This window comes from Hemicordylus capensis, chromosome 1 (genome assembly GCF_027244095.1).
Source record: "Hemicordylus capensis ecotype Gifberg chromosome 1, rHemCap1.1.pri, whole genome shotgun sequence".
NCBI lineage: Eukaryota > Metazoa > Chordata > Lepidosauria > Squamata > Cordylidae > Hemicordylus > Hemicordylus capensis.
Window position 1 is genome coordinate 450,572,504 of NC_069657.1, and position 13,435 is coordinate 450,585,938.

A 13,435-nucleotide genomic window follows, 5' to 3' on the forward strand; every position below is an offset into this window, starting at 1 on the left:
GCTCCTCGTGGGGGTGTGATGACAATCACAGCCAGTGTTAATACACCATCAGCTAAAATTTGTGCATAACTTTGAAGCAGGTTAGATATAGCGCTTAGGAATGCCTCAGCGTTCAGATGGCCTGCCTGTCTCCTTGCTGAGTAAAGGGGGTTTGAAATCCCTGGCGCTCGCAATCTGAGCTGTACAAAGTCCCCTGGTTCTATATGATTGTTTATATTATCCAAAACCCTTTGAATAGCAGAATGCATCCCAGATAGCGCATCACAAAAGGAGTGTACTCTGTCCAAATTCACAGACTTGAATTCGTAATACATTTCAGTTCCATTAAAGCGTGCATAGCTCCTATTATAACGCTGTATAAACTGAAGATCCACAGGTGGGGTTTCTTCAGAAATGCCTGCTGCTTCTTCAGAAGAGAACTGTTGGGAACCAGCTGCAGGTCCAACATCGAACGCCAAGCCTCCTCGAGAAGCTCCGCTGTGGGTAGCCCGCTCTTTGGGGGTGGCATTCGGGCCAACATCAGAAGCCTCACCTAGAGAGGACCCATTCTGGGTTTCACACTGTTCAGTAAAAGCATTCTGAGGACCGGGGCCACTAGGTGACTCCTCAGATGGTTCAAATTAGTCTGAAGAATCAGAAGCATTCCTATACCCTCCTGGCTGGTGGCTAGATGCGGACCCTCCCCCCACCTGTATGCAGACAGGGTATGGTTGATCTTTTTTATTTCTGTCTACGAAATCACACACAGGGTTTGCACGTGTCTTTAGACATTGTAGCTGTTGTGAAGTATCACTAATCACGGCCATTTCTTTACGTATGATGCGTTTTGCTTGTTCAAGGTGTTGCTCAGCTTCTGCCTTGCGTTCAAAAGCCACAGCCCTAGTCCTTATCAATGTCTCTATGTGTTCTGTAACACGTGCCATGCTGGCCAAGAACTCGTTATCTTGGAAGTTCAACTCTTGGACATCACGGACCCCCGGTTCATGTTCTGAAACAGATAGATCAGAGGGGGGCAGGGGGTCACCATGTATGTCTGGAGTAAATCACCCACAGCTAGTAGGTTTGAACGTGTGTGTGTGTGTGTGTGTGTGTGTGTGTTGTGCCATGGGGGGGGGTAGACTTACCAGGCTTCTGAAAGGGTCTCTGGGTATCTTGTGGTTTTGCCTGCTCCTAGGGCTTCCGGGTCAGCTGTCGTCGGGTAGTAGAGGGAATGTCTTCATGAATCCACGCAGACAAGGGGGGGGGTCCACCCCAACATGACACATAGGTGTGTGCATGATGTGTGAGCGTGTTTGTGTCATGCGGTGCAGAAATGTCTTACCCGCATGGTACAAACATGTGTGTTACTGAAGTATGTTGCTGTTTGTGTCATGCGGTGTGGAAATGTCTTACCAGGTTCCAGGATAGCCTTTCTGGGTTTTTTGTAGGCTGGCTGCACCTCCATGTTGGAGTCCCTGGACGCCATGTGTCCGGGTTGATGCTGTTCATGGGATACTACATCTGCAGACAAGGGAATCATACAGTTTTATCAATAAAAGCTATACATACATATAATAGTTAAAACATTTCTTTCTTTCTTTCTCCTACCCTTACTCTTTGCTTTTCTCATCAATCTGCTTAGACATGTGGGGGCTGGTTCAGGTTCTTCTGTAGGGGGGAAAAGGGGGGCATGTTAGATAGAATTAGTCTGAGGTTTCCACACGGTGTATACATTTGCAGGGATGCTTTTAAAATAAAAGCTATTTTACCCTCTAGAGCACTCTCAGTCAGATTCCGCAACCCGTCCTGGGTATTTGTCAGGTCCACTGTGAACAACATAGGCATGTATTAACCATAATTATTAATAATTCTATTTGTACCCCCCCCCCGGCCTTCCAAAATAAATAAATAATAAAAAATGGCTCAGGGCGGTTTACACAGAGAAATAATACACAATTGTTGAATTTTAGAATGAGATATTACAGAGAGATTGGGGGGGGGGAACCCTGTTCTTACCTATGTTATCATCACTTCTCAGCCCTATGCCATCTACAATAAAGAGAGAGAGAGAGAGAGAGAGTTGGTCTTACTCAGAAAACCCTTCAAAACAGTACTCATCTAGAATTTATTTTAAATTTTTAAAATGTAATTTACCAGATACTGTGTTTCTAACAGCCTGTGATGTGAGAACCTCATCCTTTGGAATGAGATATGGGTCCGAACCCTTTGAGAGCAAAAAAGTGGCTCTCCCAGGCCAGGGGCTTGAACAACAGTTTCTGTAGAACATCAAATATAAATCAGGCATTTGTATATCTTCTTAACATTTTAAAACAATCTAAAGGGGGGTGGTTGGGGAGAGTAGAATATAGCCATACCCATATCTTGAGAGATATCGAGAAGATTGCTCATTTCATCATCCCTTATGCTCATCTTCTTTGGTGGTGTTTTTCTTTCTTTGTTTTTGGTGAGTGCTGTTGAATATATACAAAAATACCCAACCAGGGACATGCTCAGACATATCCTCCCCAAACAGAACCTAAACGGGCACCAAGATGGAATATCGGCATGTTTACTCTCTTGCTGTGGGCTGTATCCGGCAGGCCTGTGGAAAACCAGAAGCGGTGGGGATAGGCCCCTTGCTGCTTAAAATGGAGGCCGAACTAAGACCCCACATGGACTCTCTTCACCCTAACAGCTTGCTAGATATTGAGAACTATTTCACATCCGTGATGGCTGCAGAATTTGCAGATGGGAAAATCAATAAGGGCAGATTTTTAACTATTTTTCTGTTCGGTGGTTTGCTTACAAAAAGTCTTACAAAACGTCTATGTCCTGTGGTGAGCCAGCAAATCATGGACAAGATGGCCCTTTTTATTACAGATTACATTGTGAGGAGTGGCTGGCATGAACACGTGTGCTGGGTGAGTTTATTTAATTTAAACCATTTACAGGATTGTGAGTTGTGCATGCATGACCCTGTTTTATTTATTTGTTGCAGGAGAGCTGTTTTGCAGAGAACAGAAACTGCCCTTGGAATACTAGATTTCTACAGATGTTGAGGCGTACATCAAAAATGCTGTATATAATACTGCCTGTGTAAATATAGGTTTTAAGAATAAAATTTTTAAAATAACAAGGGTCAGGGTTCTCATTAAAAAAAAAAAAAAAGACCCTGTGGGTAAGATTCAAATCATTCCTGACCCTAAAACATGCTCTCCAGATATAAAAATAGGCATTTACTAAGGAAGCATGCAGATTCAAAAACAGGTCGCGTGGCTTAGAGAAAAATGAGAGAAAAGGGATAATTGCTAAAGATACTGGCACTTTTAAACCATACAAGGCCCTAAAAACAGGCTCTCCATATATAAAATAAGCATTTACTAAGGATTCAGGCAGATTCAAAATCAGGCCGCATGGCTTAGAGAAAAAATGAGAGAAAAGGGGGTAAATTACTAAAGTTGCATGCACTTTTAAACCATACAAGGCCCTGAAAACAGGCTCTCCATATATAAAATAAGCATTTACTAAGGATTCAGGCAGATTCAAAATCAGGCCGCATGGCTTAGAGAAAAAATGAGAGAAAAAGGGGTAAATTACTAAAGATTCATGCATTTTAAACCAATCCTGGCCCCTAAAACATGCTCTCCAGATATAAAATAAGAGCATACTAAAATATCAAAAGATTCCAAAGATATCAAACAGATTCAAAACCAGGCCCAGCAGCATATTTTAGAAAAAGCAAGTTATAAAATGGTGGGTAGCCATACCTCAGACTTCTTTCTCTGCAGGGTCCTGCTTCTGGGGAGTGCTTCTGGGTGAAAGGGAAAGACTTCCTGCTTCAAACTAGTTTTATTAACGTGAGTTCTATGCCCACATGGTCTTGCGAGACCTTTCTGATTGGATGTCCACCTGCATGCTGATTAGGGGAGTGGTAAAAGATTCATGATGGCTGATGGGATTATCTCCCCACTGCTAAAGGACCCATTGTCTGATGAACGCATCCTCTTGTCAGACCCCAACCTACTACAGAACCCTCAGGGCTGGTGAAGTTCCTTGTAAAATATATCTGTAATAGGGTATCCCCAGCAAAAATAAAGCAGTCATTTGTTCAGAGCCAGGGTCATTTTATTTATTTATGAATTGATACATAATAATATAGTATTTTAATAGACATACAAAAACAGTCAGTATTCTAGGAAGAATGTATTAACAAAAAACAAAGCAAAACACATACCACTAGAGGGCAGCCGTGTACAACAGTTCAATTAGACTTTTGCGAGGGAATTTATTCAGGTATCTCTGGAACAAGAAACTGTCTGTATCCCCTTTTTTCGAGGACACAGTTCACAAAAGAGAGCATTCTGGAATCCTTCTATTGTGGGATAGCTTCTAACACAGCCTGCGGGTCATCAGAACCCTTAACCCTGCTGATGAGGTTTAGAGTCTGATTCACGGTATCACTAGATAGCAATAACATTTTCAAGCTGTATGCAATTATAATAATTATGTGGAGCACTGCTTTCACACACATCCTTGATGACAATGTTCTAATAAATCTGGAAACATTTCTATCGGTCCAAGTAACACATTCATGTGAGTCTTGCCCCCCTGCTTGAACCATACACCCGTAGCATGAATCATACATGTAATTCTTCAGGCAGTATTTTAAAATTCCATATACCCCCGCTCTGACAAGGCCTTTCATAGCAGAACGTCTTTTCCTTGCTGGTATGTAATCTGAATCATCCACTTGTAGTCCTAGGAAATTCTGCATAGTAACATGGCTGGGTTGATGCGTTCTCACAGCGGGAGGATTCTGTAGGATGGGGAAGGTCTGCTGTTATTACTATTTCTTTCTATCTTTCTTTTAAAAGAGATATTCCCACCCCTAAATTCTCCATACGCACCCTGATATGCATGTTCCCGGGCTCTGTATAGTTCCATATTGCTAGAGGCAATGTGTCACGGCCGCGGTCCTCACCCTCCTGGGAAAACATTAAAGAACACAGTTTTTATGTTGCAGCCCTGGGAACTCTCACTTACTCCCCAAGTCTGTAACACCAACAGTGTTTATTTACCTGAGCTCCAAAAGATTCTGCCGCTGCATCTTCCAAGATTCCCTGCCAGATTTCATAAAGTTCTTGGTCTTCTTCTTCAGGACGCTTAGCTGATGGGAATTTCTCATCATCAGAACTTGTACTAATATACCGCTTTCTCGGGCTAGGGTTTACAATTGTTTCTTGTACAATATCCTCCAAGGATCTCTCTGGGGAACCCATGATCGCTCAAACCGTGGGTCTGCAAAAAACAAAGTGGCTCAGAGAGAAACGGGGTATTCCTACTGAATCAGAATGGACAGGCGTGTTCGTAGAGAGCTCACTTGACCCCGATACGGTCAATAAATATGCACAAAATGGCCGCCCGACCATTATCACGCCTGCGCACTCGGACCTTTCCGGAGCCTGAAACCTATTCCTATTGCTCCAGGCTGACAAGGCGTGTTCGTAGAGGGGTCACATGTCCACCTTCAAACATGTCTGGACATATTCTGGGGTAGGGGTGGTAGAGTGGGTGCCAGACTTCTGGGGTAAGGGCGTCCCCCACCTCTGACCCTTTCCAACCACGTGGGGTCTCCTCTGGGCCTTTTCGCCCAATAAAGTTGCACAAAATGGCCACACGACCATTATCACACCCGCTCACTCGGGCCTTTCCGGAGCCTGAAACCTGTTCCTATTGGTCCAGGGTGGCTAGATGTGTTCATAGAGAGGTCACATGCCCCCCTTCGGACATGTCTGGACATATTCTGGGGTAGGCGTGGTAGGGTAGGTGCCAGACTTCCGGGGGTAAGGGCGTCCCCCACCTCTGACCCTTTCCGGTCACGTGAGGGTCTCCTCAGGCCCTTCCAATGATGTATTTCCAGTGACGTAAGCGCATTTTGACAGCTGCAAGCCCCCGCCCCCCGTGACGTCACTGTTACGTCATCCTCCAGCCACGTGCTTTTGTTTGTAAACAAAAGCACATGGTTTTTGACAGCAGGTATGCCCCTATACTACTCACATTCACAAATGTACAGACTTACAAATCTACATATTTACAAACCAACACATTTAAAAATACACACAGTGTGGCACTGGCACAACCACCTAGTGTTTGTTTGTGCACCCGAGTGCTGTGGTCAGGAGGAACCGGGTGTGTGTGTGTGTCCAGTTGTCATGTTACAGCATTAGCGGGCATGCTACGACATGGCACGGCTGAAGAAGGATGGGGGGAGTGTAGGGATGAGCAGAAGCTGTTGCTGGGCAGGTAACCGACACCATGGGTCAACCATGGGCCAATTGCTTGCCCAGCTCAAAATCCAGCTCAAGGTAGTCAAGCAGAGGGAGGCTGACCTTGAGGAAAACCAACTGCTCAACCAATCCAGGGTCCAACCGGGACCGAGCGGGTGCTACCATGTCGCAGCATGTGAAAACACCCACTCGCTCTGGATTCTGATTGGTGGGCAGGAGAGGAGGAGGGATCTGGGAGCATTCTGCTACATTTCTATTTATACCAACATTCCCTTGGCCCTTCTTTTCCTTGATATGCTTTTCTTTTGTCCTTGCATGGGGCAATATTGCAAAAGGGGTTGCAAGGGACCAAAGGCTGGATGTTGAGCTGGGCAAGCCATTGGCCCATGGTTGACCCATGGTGTCGGTTACCTGCCCAGCAACAGCTTCTGCTCATCCCTACACTCCCCTCTTCCTTCTTCAGCCGTGCCATGTTGCAGCATGCCCGCTAATGCTGTAACATGACAACTGGACACATGCCCCCAGCCCCCGCCCCGGTTCCTCCTGACCACAGCACTTGGGTGCACAAACAAACACTAGGTGGTTGTGCCAGTGCCACACTGTGTGTAGTTTTAAATGTGTTCGTTTGTAGCATCAGACTGCTTTTGATTATGAATCTTCTACACTAGAGGGATACAGTTTATGAATAAGGAAGCTACACAACTAGCATAGGTAAGAGCAGTAGCAGTTGGTTAGTGCTGTTCTAATGAGGGTTGTGAGTATGGGAAAATAGTCTGTGGAATACAATGTATGATTTGGGGCTTGTGGTGATCAGTACGCGCTGACCGCTGATGCTGGGAGACAGGCAGAAGTAGCAATGAAAACCATATATATATACACTGAACATTTCCTTGCTGAAACCACCTATGGAGGGGCAATTCAACCACTGTAAAGAACAACATGGCTTCCCATACAATATGAACTCATGATATCCCTCTTCCCATCCCCTTATTTTACTATATATCGCTCAATTCAAATTTCAGCCAATGCAGGCATCCCTCGCCAAGTGTGGATTTTCCAATCGCGGTTTTAAGTATCTGCGACTAGGAAATTGTGGCAGGTCTCATCAACCATGACCCGAGCATCCATGATTTGGACAGACTTTTTGGCAATGGTGGCGTTCAAGATTTTGAGGGTTGGGGGGATTTGGGGGGATTCAAGGGTGATTGGGGGGTTATTGGGGGTTGAGGGGATATTTTGGGGGGTTCCAGGTTGATTTGGGGGTGTTTTTTCAAGATTTGGGGGGTTGGGATTTTTTTGGGATTCAAGGGTGATTTCGGATTTTGGGGTGGGTTATTGGGGGGTAGAGGAGTGATTTGGGAGGGTTCAAGGGTGATTTCTGGGGGTCCCCCTCACTCCTCTTGCTGTCCATTGGGTATTTAAAAGGATTCCAGACTGGCTTTTGTCAATTTTTCTTTATTTTTGCTCTTTTTGCTACCACAATTCCCCTAACCCCCTCTTTACAATGCTTTTCAATAGCTTGTCAACCATGAATTTGCCAACTGCAAGGTTTTCCCAGAATCGAACCCACACAGTTGGCGAGAGATGACTGTATACACAAGGCTCTGTAGAACCTTTTTCTGCCCAAGTGTTCTGAGGACATCCCATCCAAATTATTATGGCATGTTGCCCCCTTCCTTTAAAAAAAAGAATAAGGTTGAAATATACTTTACAAGCACCAAGGCTTTAATAGATCATCATACTGTGGTTCACAAAGGGGTATACAAATCCTCACACCTGTCAGCCTTGGAATCTCTTGTGATCAGAAATTCTCATCCAAATATCTGTCATTGACTTCCTGCAACTATGAAGTTTTCTTCCCTTCTCTTCCTTGTCTTCTTGGTGCTCTTCCCTGATCCAGAGTTGGGGGCAGGAAAGTCCTCCAGCTATCAGAGGAAGCCACTGCTGGAAAGGTAGCCTGATCAGGAATGGAACCACTTTTATACACCTTTGGCCATTTGGAGGATCTCAGCACACCCCTCTGAAAACAGCAGAGGTCCTCCTATGAATGACTACCACCCACCTAACTTAACTCAAAGGCTCGCTGTTTCCTTTATAGAGAAGAGGGTTGCAAATTTAGCATCTGGGGTGGAAAGAGATACACCCAGATAGTAATTACAATCTTCTTCTTAAGCATAGGCAAAACATCCTAGGACCCGATAGCTCATACACTTCTTTCAGAAGCTTTATGTCTCCCCCTGATTGTAGCAGAGTCCTAAGAAGACTATAGTCAACCCCACTTGCATTCTGTGAACTTTTTGAGGCTTGTGAACATTTTCAGCCTTTTCCTGGCCTGGGGAGCTTAACTGATTCACAAAAGGCAGCAGTTTCATTGCTTGGATAGGGAGCTTCTTTACCAGAAATAAGAAGTTGCCCAAAGGAAGACATTGTCTGTTTTGACTGTGTTTGGACACCAGTCGATGGATGGTCAGACCAAAAGACAAATGCTCAAAGTCCAGCATCCAGCACCAGTAGATCTGCAGTGTGGGCCCTCAGCTGCAGATAACCAATCCACCTATCTGTAAACTGGGTGGGGGGGGGAGGATGTTATTTTTTTTTGCCCAGGAGCATTAGAGGGCAAGTCTCACACAGATCTGTTTTCACAATGCTCTTCACTACCATGAATCTCTGTGCCAACTGTAAAAAAAGAAGAAGCAGCAGTTGATGTATGCTTTTTCACACACACAAACACACACACACACACACACACACTTTATATTGTTAGTGCAAACAGTTTAGAATTGTTAGTATGGTTTTCGAATAAAATGTTCTTTAGTATTTAACTAGACTAAACTGATGGAGGAACAACTGGCCGTTTGCTCCCTACTATCTCCCAACCATCTTCAGTTAAAGATGCTCCCAACCATCTTCAGTTAAAGCCCATCTTCTCTCCTGGGATGGACACATGGAGCGATGATGTCAAATGAGTCCCCAAGCAGCGAGGTGCTCAGGCATGGTCTAAGAAGATCAGCACTGGGTGGGAGTCAGCCACCACCAAACGCATCACGAGGATGGGACAAGTGGATAGATGTATGGAGCATGTGGTATAGAGAAAGAAGGCAGGATGCTTTCCCAGAAGCTCACCATTTTGAAAAGCAGTTTTCCATGTACAACTCATGAATCAGTACTGTGTCACTGAGCCGGGTATCACGATCAGTTTCTTCTGGATCGGCCGGCCACACAATGGCTAGCTCCATGACGGAGCCGGCGGGGGCTGGGGAGTTTGGGGGCGGCATTGCCCCTGGAAGCTCCAGTATGCCCTGCACGAGCGTGAAGTTCATACTGGGGAGACCCCTGGAGCAGGGAGGCGGATTTTCGCCTCCCCTTCGGGTGGCTACTCATTAGTAACTGTGGTGCAGAGCAACACCACGGCTACTCACGATCTTTAAATGCAGGTTTGCAGAGCACTGGCTCTGCAAACCTAGTTTTAGGGGAGCTACTTATGTGGGTTACCCACCTAGGAGCCAACAGGCTCACAGCTGTTCCAAGAGGTTCACACGATGGGGCAAAATTGGGCTAGCCTCCACTAGCCCGATTTCGCCCCATCGTGTGAATAGCCTCATTGGCTATTAGGAACTGGGTCCTTTGCTAATGGTTTTATGAATGACATCTCGGAATATCATCTGTAACCTTCTAAAGTAACAGCACAAACATTCAGATATAGGACTAGGAGCTTGTTTCTAGTACAATTACTCAATGTACATAATTTAAATAGCATGTATTCTTCTAATGTCACAGCATGAAAAGTCTCATGAGAACAAATTAGGATTTTGGTTCTGAGAAATATGTGAACAACTGGGCCGGGAGAAAAGATGTTGGGAAAACTCTGATCTAAGGGGGACACCAGGGAGAGAAAAGAGGGATGTGTGGGGGAGGAAAGTGAAGGCAGGGGAAGACTAGCTAAGCTTGCTGCAGGCGATAGCAGCTGGGAAATCGGGAGTCAAAAGGGAGCAGGTTCTTCTGCCATCATACACCTACATACACTTCCCAGAGTCTTTTTTGTACTGATACAACCAATGCCACATATACTGTGGCCCTCAATCCCTTCCTGCTGCTGACACATCTACATGGGGTCTTCGTGGTTGGGTGCCTGGTAGCAGAGGAGCCGATGGTGAGAAGGAGAAACCATGGAGAGGAGGACTTGGACATTGGTGCCAGCAGGTGGATGCTGCTGCTTCAGAGCACAGCTAGCTGATCTCCATCTGTCTCTCACTAATTTCCTGGTCCTGTTGCCATTGGCATCTGAGAACAGCAGGCAAGAGGGCTTTCCTGTGGGCTGGCTCCTGGAGCTTTGGGCATGGTGGATAGAGATGGCAGCAGTTGATAAATGATTAAAACCATATATACTCAACGTCTCCTTGCTGAAACCACCCTATGAAGCAATGATTTGCCCAGTTTGAAGAACAACATGGCCTCTGGTGCAATAAGAACTGATTTCCAAAAAGTACTGATCCGTCCATATGCTATGCCTCTTGCCACCATCTCCGTATTTTGAGATACAGCCAATATGCCCAAGGCTCCATTGAACATTATTTGTGCCGAGATGTTCCAAGTACAGAAGAACAACCTCTCCCACAAAGGCACAGCAAGTTGCATTGTTTGTAAGAAGAATGTTGAAATTCAGAGTAGAAGTGCCAAGGCTGCAGGATGAGATCATATTCCAGTTTCATAGCGAATATAAAAGGCCCAACAATCTTCCCTCCGGTCACCCTTCACACCCTTCTCCTCTGTGATCCAACATCCTCTGAGATCCACTGCCGAATTCCCACTGCTATGAAGCATTCTTGTCTGCTCTTCATTGCCTGCTTGGTGCTCTTCCCAAATCCAGGTAAGGTTTTGTTCTTCCCTTTTTAGAGATATTTCTGGTAATTCCCACTTACTGATGCTGCTATCCTACCCACACATGTACGAGTAAGTCCTGTTGAACACAAGAGAGGGTATTGAGGAGTAATCCAACCCAGGCAGCAGCTTTAAGGAGCAAGTCATATGAAGAGGAACAGCAGGGCAGGTATTCGAACCTACTCGCAGCATCTATACAGGTTAAACTCGGAAAATTAGAATATTGTGCAAAAGTCCATTAATTTCAGTAATGCAAATTAAAAGGTGAAACTGATATATGAGACAGACGCATTACATGCAAAGCAAGATAAGTCAAGCCTTAATTTGTTATAATTGTGATGATCATGGCGTACAGCTCATGAAAACCCCAAATCCACAATCTCAGAAAATTAGAATATTACATGGAACCAAGAAGACAAGGATTGAAGAATAGAACAATATCGGACCTCTGAAAAGTATAAGCATGCATATGTATTCAGTACTTGGTTTGGGCCCCTTTTGCAGCAATTACTGCCTCAATGCGGCGTGGCATGGATGCTATCAGCCTGTGGCACTGATGAGGTATTATGGAAGACCAGGATGCTTCATTAGCGGCCTTCAGCTCTTCTGCATTGTTTGGTCTCATGTCTCTCATCCTTCTCTTGGCAATGCCCCATAGATTCTCTATGGGGTCAGGTCAGGCGAGTTTGCTGGCCAATCAAGCACAGCACACTGTATACTGACTAGTAGCCGATGATAGACCTCTCCTCCATGAAGTTTTCCAAAGTCTTCTTAAAGCCATCCAGGTTGTTGGCTGTCACCACAGCTTGTGGCAGAGAATTCCACAAGTGGAAAAAGTACTTCTGTTTGTTCGTCCTAGATTTCCTGGCAATTAATTTAATGGGGTGACCCCTGGTTCTTTTCTTGTGTGAGAGGGAAAATAATTTCTCTCTGTCCACTTTCTACACACCATGCATGATTTTATAGACCTCTGTCATGTCTCCCTGCACTCATCTTTTTCTAAACTAAAAAGCCCCAGGTTATGTAGTCTTGCCTCATAAGAAAGGTGCTTTAGGCCCTTGATCATCTTGGTTGCCCTCTTCTGTACCTTTTCCAGTTCCACAGTGTCCTTTTTTAGATGTGGTGACCAGAATTGTACACAGTACTCCAAGTGTGGTCGCACCATAGTTTTTTATGAGGGCATGATAATACTACTAGCCATTTTATTTTCAATCCCCTTCCTAATGATCTCTAGCGTGGAATTGTCCTTTTTCACAGCTGCCACACATTGAGTTGACACTTTCAATGAGCTGTGCACCACGACCCCAAAATCCCTCTCCTGGTCAGTCAAGCCAGCTCACATCACATCAGTTTATACTTGAAGTTTTATTCTATATTATTTCTTCTTTAGTTTTATTTTTATCATCTAGCATATGTAAAGAGTTATTTTTTAATATGGATTTTATAGTTGGACTGGCAGTTTGAAATGTAGATTGGGCAGATCTATGGGGTTTTTTTCTTTCTTTTTTTCTTCTTCTTTTCTTTTTTTCCTTAAACTTCTTTCTCTCAAGTTTTAAATGTGTGTCATTATAATAAGGTAAATTATAGTTTATAGTTGTTAATATCTAGACAACACTGTTTGTTATAGTTGTCAATATGTAGACAATATTGAAGTGGTATTTAAAGTGCTTCTTCAATATAGAGCTTGCAGTAGATATTGCAGGTTGAAAAGCAGGGAGGATAGGCTTATGGTTCCTTTTGTTTTTTAAGCTTTAAATTTATGGTGATTTGTTGTTTATTAATATTCTAAGAAGATAATTTTATATTTGTTATTTCACGAAAAGAGATGAGCGGGAAGTCCAATTTTGTTTGTTGTGTTTGTTATCGATGCTATTATTGTTAAAATCAATAAAAATTTAAATGGAAAAAAAAAGTTTATACTTGAAGTTGTGTTTTTTTTGTCCCAATGTGCATCAACTTACACATGCCAACACTGAACCGCATTTGCCATTTTGTCTTCCACTCCCCTAGTCTGGAGGAATCTTTTTGGAGCGCCTCACAATCCCTTTTGGATTTCACTATCCAGAAGAGTTTGGTATCATCTGCAAATCTGGCCACTTCACTGCTTACCCCTACTTCTAGATCATTGGTGAATAAATTAAAAAGCACCGGCCCCAGTACAGATCCCTGGGGGACCCCACTTCTTACTTCCCTCCTTTGTGAAAACTCTCCATTTATACCTACCTTCTCTTTCCTGTCTTTCACCCGGTTAGCAATCCATAGATGTACTTGTCCCCTTATCCCATGACTGC